The 12,317-nt window shown below is 36.6% G+C and overlaps 1 protein-coding gene across 2 annotated transcripts in view; it reads left to right on the top strand.

Annotated features, from left to right (window-relative positions):
* GRID2 (glutamate ionotropic receptor delta type subunit 2) overlaps positions 1-12,317 on the top strand; it is a 700,412-nt gene that overhangs the window by 143,545 nt on the left and 544,550 nt on the right. The window lies entirely within an intron of this gene.

Raw genomic sequence — 12,317 nt, 5'->3', positions numbered from 1 at the left:
TTTGTGAAATCAGAGGTTGATACCAGTTTGGCTTCAAAGGACTGTTGACAAAACAATGCTAATGAGAAGGGTTATAATGCTTATATGACAATGTTTTTTACCAATGACTTTCTTAATTTTTGAGAATTCAGTAATTATTTTGTTCTGTTAAACTTTACAAGTGGATAGACCTGTCTAATGGGAGCAGTTGCAGTCTGTGCTTGATGAGGCTGATGCCTAAAAAGACATGATTTTGAAAGTATTCCAGTTAGCATCAATTCAATCTCTTTCAGTCTGAAAAGACTAACATGAAAATTGAAACTATCTGATACTTTTAGAATTCAGAGGGGAAAAGTGAACTAAACTGTTTAAAGATACTTTCTACACTGTTGCTATTTAAGGTTTGTTGGGTCTTGTGTTTTTTTTTTTTTTTTTTTGTTTGTTTTGTTTGTTGGTTTTTTTTTTCAATTAATCCAGGAAGGATGATGGCATCTGATGCTATGTGCTTAGCATTGATTAACACTGAAACTTAGCAATTAATTTCCTTTATCATTGTGGTAGATTAGTTGCAAATTATTCCACAAAATGATGTTTTTAGTGTCTTTTTTACTTCTAACTTTAAGAAAGTAGGAGTGTCCAGTAAAGTAGAACATTCCAAAGGAGTTTATAGCCTGATACTTCAATTACTTATTTTATGCAAAAGTTATATTTGTCATTGTTGAAAATATCTTGATATGGTCAACATTTGAAATGTAAATGGAGCAGGTTTGACATAAATTTCATTACCATCTGTGCGGGGGTGAAAGGTCTGTTATGATATTGAAGAGTTCAAGAAATTATTTTCCATTAAAAACTGTTTCTTATAAATACGTGGTCAAATACAGCTACATGCCTAGCAAGCATCATATTTACTATCTTTCAAGTGCCCTGTGTTTTGTTTGGAATAATTTGAGTGATAAACAAAGGTTCTGTCTTTCACATGTGTGTATCTGTGACATTTTGCTTTTTAAACTATTTTACCACAGTTAACGTGTTTTCTTTTGATTTAACTGAACAAAGGCATAAGCTGCAGTGTAATGTCACAATTACTTTGCACCAGTTTCCTGCCTTTCTTCTTTGCTCTCTATATCACTTGTCTCTTGCTCTCAATTGCACTTCTTACAAGTGTTAGTAGGAGGAAAGGGGACCACTCTAACTTTTGTCACATATTACATTGTTTATACCTGGGACAAACACTTGGCAAAAATGCACTGTGCTAAGCTCCAGAAAAAAAGTTCATTTAAACACTCAGGCCATTTTTGTCTTCTGTTTCTAAAAGAAATACTAGAACAAGGCTAAATCTCATGGTTTTTATATGTGTGTGACATTCAGTATGCTCCAACTTGCCTTTTTCATGCAATCATGAGCCCTTCTTTGGAATCATAAAAATGTTGAGTCTGAGGTACTCTCCTATCAAGCAGAGCCTAATGTTCACAAAATTATACTATTTATTTATTATTATATTCTACTATTTGTTTTAATTATTTTTATGTAAACTGCTTGACGTTTTGCTTTTAGTTCACAATATCTGGGGTTTTTTTTAATGTTTTGACTTTTTTCATATCATCTAAACTACTGAATAGCCTGTTAGAAAACATCTTTTAATGCTTGGTAAAATGCTAATTTAAAGCATTAAACCCGTAGCAATAACTTAAAATGAGTCTAAATTTGTATACTTACAAAGTTATTTTTCATAATGATCCACTAATGGACAGCATGCAGTATTTCTTTTATTTCATTAAATTAGCAAAATTAGCAAGTAGCTCCCAAACAATTTAAACATAAATACTCAGACACTTCATAATGATTTTGGGATGTAAAGATAAATAATATGAGAGGATCAGTTGCTGGGTGGTACTGTGTTCTTCCCTCTGAATCTGTTTTTATAAATTTTTATGGTGCCCTTAAATGTCTTCCATTTGTACCTTAGGGCATCTCGTTAACAGTTCTGATTGGAGCGATGATACTATAACAAAGCTGAGTGGTTTTACCCTGAAAACCTGTGAATGACATGTCCCATAATATCACTGGAAGTGCCCTCAGGGGCAATTTATAGGCATGTTTTAAGAGGCGAAATTCTTTAAGTTAGGGGAACTGTTCTTCCCTTCGGTACCTGTTCTGTCAGAAAGGGCCAACAGTGGGTGTGATGCAGATGTTTTATTGTGTGATTCATGCTTCCATGTCAACATCATGGGGTAGCATGGGAACCCATGGAGGGAAGTCCAGGGCAAGCCCAGTTGGTAGGTCAGGGTGAAGACCAGTGAAGTGTATTGCCAGATGTGCATAGCTCCAGCCTGACACACACAGGGGAGCAGAAGAATAGAGTGGCTGAGAAGGGTAGCTGAAGCATGTAGGTGATGCACCTCGTGGCCTCGTGGAAGCTGCAACCCAGCTGCTGAGATGTCACAGTAACATACCCCTGTGGAAATGTCCAACGTGGCATGTTCCTCCCTCTCCACCTTTCTTTCTTCAATACAAAACACTTCATAATGTTCAAAGTACTCTTCTATGAATGTCTCAAAATATTTGTGTGCTTGCGTGATAGAGGAAGAATATTGTGGCTGGCCTTTTTATGCTGTGCCCGTGTTGGGTACCACAAAGGGAAAGCAGGAATTTAAGTGTTCTCTGTATAGTCATTGAAGGAAGAAGGGATAGTCAGTTTTTGCATGGTAGCAAGTCAGTAATTTGGCACTATGAAACAAGGAATTATGGTGCCAGATCCATACTAGTGGTAATAATAGATATTCGTATAAACTTTACTTCTTTTCCTGTGAGACTTCAATTTACAGCAGTATTTAAACAGGAGTAGGATAGGCCTTCCAAAGGTTTTGAGTTCTAAATATACTTAAACTGAAATTATTTTTATAAGAGTCTTGTTTCTGTATTTTTTTCTAATGGACTGTTTTTCCTTTCACTGGGAAATTAAGTTGAAATAAATATAACACTTTTTTTCTTGTTTGTCAGAAAATCATCCTGTTCTCTCATCTTCCTCTCGCTTTTGTTATTCTTGTGCTTACTTCAATACACTAATAATTAAAGCTTAAATTTTATGGTTCAAAGCCTACTATGTCCTACAATTCTTAATTTATCATTAATAATATGATCACACATTTGCTGAATGGCGAGTATAAAATATGCAATAGCCTTTGCATTTTTGTGGCAAGGGGAGGGAAGGGACAGCTTTGGTAACTTGAACCAGAGGTAATACTTTGGTTTGTGTGAATCTGCCTCCTTGGGCAGCACAGTTTCTACAGCTCTCATGTTGCTATTTCCACTTTCACACCAGGAGTTATAGATCAAACTCTGCAGGAGTTTACAGTGCTCGGGGCATCCACAGCATCTGGAGGGTAGTCAGAGCTCGGCAGGACCCATGTCCAAAGATGTATATTGTTCTTGGAGATCCATTGGCGATATTTTAAACCTCATGGCAAACACTTTCTTTTCATTTAGTGCTGATATTTTTTTATCTTACTCTTTTCTCCTACTTCCTTTTTTTTTTCTGGACAGTATGACATTTTTACTGATCTTGAATAATAACTCTATAGTAATGCAATGTTTTCTTCTATAAGCTACCTATAATACATGCCAAATAGGTTTGACTGATGCTTTTTGAAATCCACTTTTTTGACACATTTTTCTGTTACAATCACATATCTGTGAAGCTTATTTTTCTTTCTTTTTTTTTAAAATCAACCTTTTTGTCATTCAGGTTAGTCACCAGAGTATGCTTACAGACACCAACTTGAGCCTTCATAATGGCTTTTGAAAGCTTATTGTGATCAGTGAAGTAAATAAGGCAGTGAGTCATAACTAAATGGGATTCAGCTGTACAGTAGCAGAGGTTTGTAGGGCAGCAATATGTATGAAGGTCACATGCAGGATTTTATTCAAGCAAAGTTTTATGGTCAGAAATTACGACCTGATGGATACATCTGCCTTGGCCTTTGGGACTAGAGGAGTATAATAAGATTGTCCTTTCCCATTTTCTGATCACTGTAGAAACCTGTTTAAATCCACAGATTTCATGGACTGCTAAACTTACTTTCACTCTGTGTCACTTATTTCTTCAAATTTCTCAGCTTTCCTTGTGCTGTTTATTAACCAGTACATGTTCAGTTTGAGATTAAACCTTTACAGGGTTGCACTTCTTCACTGCCCTTCCATTTCATTCCTGATTTGCTTTCTTATTTCCCAATAAAATGGATTTTGATGTGAAAAGATATACTGAGGAGGAAAAAAATTCAAGTAGGATTTGAACCATAAAAAGTTAAGGGAGAAGAGGAGGAGAAGCATTTCAATAATGATATAAAACTCAAATGTAAAATCAGAAACTGTTGGAAATGTTTGCAATTGGAAATTGCTTGTACGATGAGTACTTCAGAAAATATGGTAGGAGATTTTTTTTAATTACCTGTCCTCTGTGCATCCACATAATGTACCAGCAGTTGTGGCACTGTGCCCTGTTCTCAAAGTGCAGGGTGAGAAGCCTGGTACTCTTATACAGGCTTTGTTCTCGTTTAAGTCTTGCTAACCCCACAAAATCAATCAGATCTCCAATTTGCATAAATACACCATAGGAGTCCAAGTGTTGACAGCTTAAGAAAAAAGATCTTACAACATTGGTGATAAAATCATGACAGTTGGGAAGACGGGTTGCATGGGAGAAGATCAGGGAGAAGAGAGGATTGAGCAGTGATTGAACTAGAAAAGGGACATGTAATAGAGGCTTAGTTTAGGATGAGCAGGATGCATATTTAACACATTTTCCACATCAGTTTCAAAGCTATTGTGACCTTCCTTTGCCCGGAAGTAATCTACCCAGAGCATACTGCAAGCTGTAAGAGGAGGTCAGATTTATTGTCAGTTAAGGCCTCATAGTGCTACAGCAGATACAGTAATTGCAAGACTTCCATTGCTCTCCAGCCTTTGAATTTTGAGCTCCGATGTTTTCTAGTTCTCTAATTCTTGCTATAGTAATGTTTTCTTCAGTTACAAGACAACTTCCATTATCTTTGTTTCCAGTTTGAAAGCAAACTCTGGCAGCTGTAAGCTGAACTAGGCTTTCAGATACTTGAAGATAAAAAAACCCCAAACTTTATATTCAGCTCCAAAAAGCTCCTTCAAATACACGTAAATTAAAATAAAAAAATAAACAAATCAATCCATCAAGATTGGCTTTCTCCAGGGTAGCTTAAGCAATGTGAGAAACATGGTTTGAGGAAAAGAGGTGCAAATCTTGACAGTCTTAAGTATTTGCAGATAGTAGATCTAAAAGAAATTAATATATAAGATGTTAGGGCAGTTGAAGTATGTTTTCCAAATCACTGAGCCTAAGAGGGCAAGAAAGAGACTGACTACAGTGCAAGCTAGGGCAAGATCCTGCCATCTTTTAGTTGCTTTTATTCATGGTGTCCCACAGAGTGCCTAAAATTCACTGAATGTACATTTTATGAACACTGTGTGCCTTTGTTGTGTTTTAAGGAAAGAATACTAGTGTTTCTGTGGAAACCACTTTTTTTCAGGTGACCAGGAAACCCAGTAGCATTCCACTGTTGTACCCGGCTGCATTGCAGCATTCAAATGCAACAGCAGGGCTGAAGGTGTTCACATAGTCACACATCAAGATTATGGTGTTTCAGAGTTGGCATTACCTACCACACTACCTTTCTGCAGTCCTTTTTCCCCTCTTCTGCTTTCACATGACTTGAAAACAGAAGGAGTGATTTTCCTAACACTGGTGCCGTTTGCCATTGTCAGTTGCCAAAGTTTGGCTCAACTTAATTTTTATGGCAGATTTTGACAGTTTTTATCAGAGCTTCCACTTTCAAATGACAGGCAGGAATTTTAATAAGCTTGAAAGAGTTTCCTTCCCAGGCTGTTGCTTAAGCATGTGACTCTGAGGCAGGCTATTAACCTCTAACCTCTTTTAAAAAGGTGAATCAAATAAATGAATAAACAACTGGACAAGTGTAATACCTTTTGATGGTGAGGTGCAGAGTGAATTTTATCACATTACTGTAGGAATAGGTAGACAGGCTGATATTCTGCAATACTTACACTCTAAATCTAGATTGGATCATTTCTGATTTTGCAATAGACATATTTTCCCTTGCAGTTCATAAGTGCCCTATGTGTGTTTTCATACATTAAACACAGTGCTTCACTCTGCTGTGTTAACGTACCCTGACACACTGCTAGCAGTTTACTTTTAAGAGAGCTGTGCAAATTGTGATGTGATTAAATAATATCAGTAGTACATTTAATCGTTTAAAGCCACTGTGCCTGAAGGTTTTTGGGGTATTTTAACAAACAGAAGCATTGACACAACGTAAATGAGGGATGCCTCATCTTCCTAGATGCCAATTATTTAACTAGCACCCTGGGCTGTCAGTCCCCCGAAGTAGTCTCCTTAAATAAGTAATGGATACCCTATCTGGATTTCCTTCTCATCTTTTTGTGAAGCAATGTCCAGTAAAATCACTACAGCAGTCAATCATTACCGTCCACCCAGACATGTATATTCCTAGACAGGCCTCACAGCCTGCAAGCTTGCAGCAGGTTGTGGCAAGTACCAAGCAATGAATTGCTGCATTCAGCTGTTTTCTGCTCTGTGGAGTTCCCCAAGTTCTCTTGTAAAATAGCGTCAGTTGAAGATTTTGCTTTTTTTCTCCTGACGGAATTTCTCTGAATGATGCAGAAGTCACTAGGTCTTTATTTCACCTTACAGTTTAGGTACAAATATGGGTCTGACTGCTTACAGATCCATATTTGATGTATCTATCTGCATCAGTGCTTGTCCAAAAGTCAATATAGCGAATTAATTTAATTTTAATTAATTAATTTCTTAATTTAATTCTCTCCTTTGAGCCTTCCTTGCACTTCTTCATTCCCTTCTGTTTCATTTACAAGCTGTTTTTGTTATAATCTCTTAACTCTTTGAGCATTGTATTCTGACCTGTATTTGAGGCATTTGGGTATTTATATGCTGCAAATAATTTTAAATGTACTTCTCTCTCTCTCTCTCTTTCTCTCTCTCTGTATAATCAGAGACAAAGTGTACTTTATGGAGGACAGTAGTGTTTTAAAATCTAATTTTGGTAATGAGGAAATGAGCCATGACAACTCTGGAGGTGAAGCCTGAAGTGAATTATGAAGGTCATTCTCTTAGATGGGGAAATTAATTATATTTTAACCTGGTTCCCTGTTACTTAGACCCTTTATATTGTGCACTACCAAGTAATTTTGACTAAATATCAATTTATGAAAAATTATCTGAGTAAAAGAGCACAGTTACAAGGACAGATTTTGAAACTAGGAAGAGTTTTATTAAAACACTAATCATATCAGAAAACCATAACCTTTCATGTTATTTTTCTGAAAGGATGGCTGCTATGGGATTTAATGCTCATTCATTTTGACTCTCGGTGGGCCTTTAGTTTCTCTGATTACTGGCTCTTCTGAAGCTTATTTTTATCCTTAAAACCCAATCTTTTGAAATTCTTCATTGTGTAGTCTGGAAGATTATTGAGGTGAGCCAAGCTACTCTGAAGGATGGAGTCGATAAGTGTAGCACTCGCAGGGGGGAGATGAAACAGGTAGTGTTGATGGTAATCAGAAAACATTTACTCTGAGCCTGGAATAGACATGGGAGCCTTGCAGAGCCGTTCATGTGCTGTTGACACACAGGAGGGAGTTTGGGCTTGGGATCTTTATGTAAGGGTATAGAGCATTAACATGTGGGGCTTAACTTCATGTGGAAATTAAGCACCTACTTAAAGACTTTCCTGAGCAGGAATATACTTAAGCAGTCCCAAATCAGTGACTTAATTTTCTTTGGCAGCTGGTATTCATTATTTTGTTTACTTTAAGGGCGTATTTTCTCCAGAAACTTGTAGATCGTAGCAGCATTTTCACATTCTGCACCTCTGGTTGTCCAAATGAGCCAGGTGGCTGTAGCTCCTCTGCTATTGCTGGAAGCAGAAAATGTGGCTGCAGGTCATGGCTGTGCCCTGTGATATCTGGAAAAAAGTTTGAAATCACAACGAATCTTCCAGAGTGCCAGGCCACAAAACACAGCTAAATAAGTAAAAGCCTACAGAGGTTTGACTTCTGACACTGTGTTTCATGACAAGAGGGTTATGATGTACAGGGCTTTGGTCATCAGAGTACCAGAGAGCTGTACTTAGAAATTGCAGTTTCATATTACAGGTAAACAATTTATGTTCAATCCATGCCTTCGTGACCTGGTGCAGGAAAGGAAGCCAGCAAGCTTTCACTTTCAAAAATGTTATGTCTCTTTAGTACCAAGCTATGGCTCAGTGGCAAGCCCTGTGATAGCCAGCCCTTGCTAAGGGCATGGGAAGGAAGTGGGAACTCCCCCTTCCAGGTGCAGCTTGCTGTAATGTTGGTGACAGAAGCTGAAGGTATATGATCATTAATAGGTCAAAAAACCAACTGCCCTACGAGAAGAGACCTATGCAACTCCGAAATGCCATTGCAGTGAAAAAGGGTGCCAAAACGTTGTTTCATGAACAGAGAAGACAAATGTTTCAAGAAGACAGAAACCATTCAGACTTACCAGAAGGAATTAAAAAAAGAAACTAAATTGCATGGGTTGTAAAAGCTAATGTGCTCTTTAATGGGTGCGATCTGAAGAGGGAGGTGATGCAAAAAGATCGACTTTTCAAGACACTTGTAAAAAGGCTCAGTAGTGCTACTTAAAACATGAAGTTTTAGTTTCTCCATGAGGTCTTTACTAATCCTAATTCTCTGATAGTAGAAAGGAAAAGAGAGTAAATTGGTATGGATGAAGGAATAATACAACTTTCGCTTGGTTATCTCGCCTTTCTGATATTTTCTGTCTCTTAAGTATATTTTTCACTTTATCTTAATTTGGCACTGATGTATCAAATGGTGAGCCAAGATCATATTCTTCTGTGCGCTTGGCTTGTTGAGTTCCACACATCATGGAGTAGAAACTGCTTCCTGTGATGAGAGCAGAGGAGAGTCTAGACATACCTATGCAGCATGGGAGCAAGTAGTACCTAACTCAGTTGGGTTAGTCAAACACAGTTACCTTGATTTGGAATAGTACTGAGTGTAAAACAAACCTCTGAAAACAGACTTAAGAAAATGTTTTTAAGTAATGTTACTTGCTGTGTTAGTTTACATTACATTAAAATATTTACTGTTCTATCTTATCCTAGAGGAAAAAAAATCAAACTATTCAGAAAAACATTTTCCTGTTTCAGGAAGCAAGAATTTCTTTGTAGTCTTTGCTAGTAACAACTACATCTTTCTTAATACTTAAATTATATCTTTCAGTAGCATATAACAGCATTATATTGACGGGAATTCTGCAATTGGGACATGTTTTCATTGAATTTCATTATTTGGAGGATTAACATTTTAAAAGAAGGTCAACATCCAGGGAAGCCCCATGCACAGTAATTGCATGGCTCAAGTCACAAGTTTTTAAGCATAAAGCATGCTTTTTTATTTCAATATTTGAATATTTGAATATTTTTTTCAATATTTGAATATTTGAAAATAATCAAAATTTCTTTTTTGAAGAGCTTTGGAGGCAGTAATAATTTTACTGTTTATATTGCAATACACCATGGAGAATTTCTCTAACACTGTTTCTTTCTCTCTGCATAGGATTCATGTCTGGAAATCTACCATTAAAATTTATTGTGAAGGTTTTTTTTTATCCAAAGGGAGAATAAGCAGTCATACTTCATGCAAAGTACTACTTAAACCTTCTCTCAACTGAGCCTTTAGGTCAGTCAGTCTTGTTTGAGTTAGGTTCTGATTCTTCACAGACAAAGTACCATAAAGACAATTTGACATGTTATGATGTGTTACGTGTTACATAACATCAAAATTCTTTAAGAATTAGTTTTCACGTGTAAAAATTAATTGTGGATGTAAAAAGCAGGGCCAGCTATGGCTAGTCTCTGTTCCTCCTTCTTTCAATAAACTTGGCAAGAAAGGCAATGTATTAAGATGCTTGTTTCTAGCAAGTTCAGTAATCCTAGGATTCCTTTGAATTTGAGCACAACTAGTTTCAAAACTCAAATCACTTTTAAAACTGAAATATACCTGTTAAGTGTTTTTGACCATGCCAAGATTTTAACTCAGGATTTTCTAAATTGAGCTTGTGTGTCAAGTCCCCAAAATAGGTTTGTACATGTAACGAATTTGCCAGTTCACCTATATTTCTCCTCTCTGTGATTTTTTTGCTCTTCAGACATTCATTTCATGTGCAATCTAACTTTATGAGAAAGTTAGAAACTTCTGTTAATCAGCAGATGTTCCTTGTGCAAGCTCTAGGTGGTTCCGATAGTGAATATACTGGATCAGCTTCTATTTCTAGCCAGAACAGGCACTGGAGGAGTGCACATGGAATCTGGAGCCTCCTTTGGCAACTGCTAAAACTCAAGCTCTGACACGACCTGTTCCTCAAAAAACAATTTTGGACTTTGTTCTTTATATAATATGATGTCAGTTGCTGCTACAGTTGGGATGACTTTGAAATACATGATTCCTTGCTCTAGCCTGTCAACAAGTTTATGTTCTGCAATTTTTGTAAGGAATACACCTTGAAAAGCCATCCTTTCAAACTGGAAATGGGCAATTAAAATCAGCAGCTTCCAAAAGCATTAGAATGGTAGAATCCTTTTTGCACTCTTCTGTTATAATTAAGGATGTTACTAAAACTAGTTAACACATCAGGGTGTTGCTTTTTAAACTTCAAGTTATTTTCTGGAGCTTCTATTTAATAAGAATAAAATTTCATTGTTTTGCAGTGTTTGTTACTTTAAAAATTGTCACCTTTTAAGAGTTGGTCCCATATAAAGGTATAATCAGGGAGTCTTAAATTCCAGATTTTTCTTTTATCTCTTTTTTTTTTCTACTTGGTATTTTAAAATCTGTTTTCCTATGTGTTTGTACTCTGTGCCTTCAGCTTGTGCACTTTGCGACTTCATAGACCATAATTTGTTATTGCAAAATGCTGTTATTGAGGAAAAACTTGCTGTGAACAAACATACTGCAAGATCACACTTTTCTCTTGTATTTATGGGAAGTGAATTTGAGGAAGGAAGAAAATTTGAGCCTATCACCATCACTAATAGTGACTTGAGAGCTTGTCCCTTTTATTTTTCATATGTAATAGTGTTCAATACAGGGACCAACTCTTGTTGAACCCTCCTTATTGTCTTTTCATTGGCTTCAGAAGTTGGACTTGATTATCCTTGTGTATCCCTTCAGCAAATTGGTGTGGTGACTAATGCTTGGAAGCATCAGACTCAGCAAATCTGTCTAACTCAAGTGTGATCAGTTGTACAATAGCAAGCTGGAAAACATTACGTGTAAAAAATCCATGGACTCAACAGTGTGGTTGTTGCAGTGATTTTATTCAAAGTCAAGGCTGAAAAGGGAATTAAAATCGCATTAACATATTAGGTTATATTAGGATATTAGGTAACTTAGTGTCTTGTGTGTTTTGCAAAGTTTCCTTGCTGCGTGGGATCCTGGTGTGTGTCACTGCTCAGTAAAATTTATTTCACACTTAAATTCAGATTCTTCACAATGCAAAGACATGTTCAAGCTTAGTAGAATTAATTGAAATATAGGAAATTTAAGAAAAGTCTATCAAAAAACAACAGAAGCAATATAGCAAGAGACAAACTGCTATCATATTTTTTCAGAGAAGATTTCTTTCTCACAAATTGACAGGCTGAAGTGTGCCACTGATGTGTAGGAAAATAATGACGGATAGTACAAAGTGAAGAATGTGAAAGCAGTATTTAAAGATTTGTTTGTGCCTTTCCAAGCAAGCTTGGTATCGTGCATGTTAGAATGCAGTGGTGTTAATGCTGGAGATTTTGATAAACTATCCAAAGGACAAATGCAAAAAGTTCATGGTGACTTTTTTATGCTTTCTAGGAGATGCAGGAGCCAAGTAAACAAAAATGTAGGTGTTTATTGACTGTATCACAATAAAAATGGCATAAAGACTTTCCCTGCAACTTCCTCAGATTTTGGACATTACTGGTGATGTGATGCCACTTGGGAAGCAGTACAGGTTTCATTGCAAGACTTACTTATATGAGAGGGCTTGTATGTTTTTGAGGAACAAACATCCCAACTTGAAGCAAAAGATCTTTTTAATGCAATTTTTGGTGAGATCTCTGCATCACAGGAGATGTCTACTTTTTAATCAGCTGCAGGATTACAGGGTGAATGAAGGTTCTCTTATCTAGGAAATTATTACTTTCTTCAGCTTTTCAAAT

This window comes from Neopelma chrysocephalum, unplaced genomic scaffold (assembly GCF_003984885.1).
Source record: "Neopelma chrysocephalum unplaced genomic scaffold, ASM398488v2 Primary Assembly neopelma1_382, whole genome shotgun sequence".
Taxonomy (NCBI): domain Eukaryota; kingdom Metazoa; phylum Chordata; class Aves; order Passeriformes; family Pipridae; genus Neopelma; species Neopelma chrysocephalum.
Note: the sequence above shows the minus strand (reverse complement) of the source record. Positions and strands in the feature narration are given on the sequence as shown.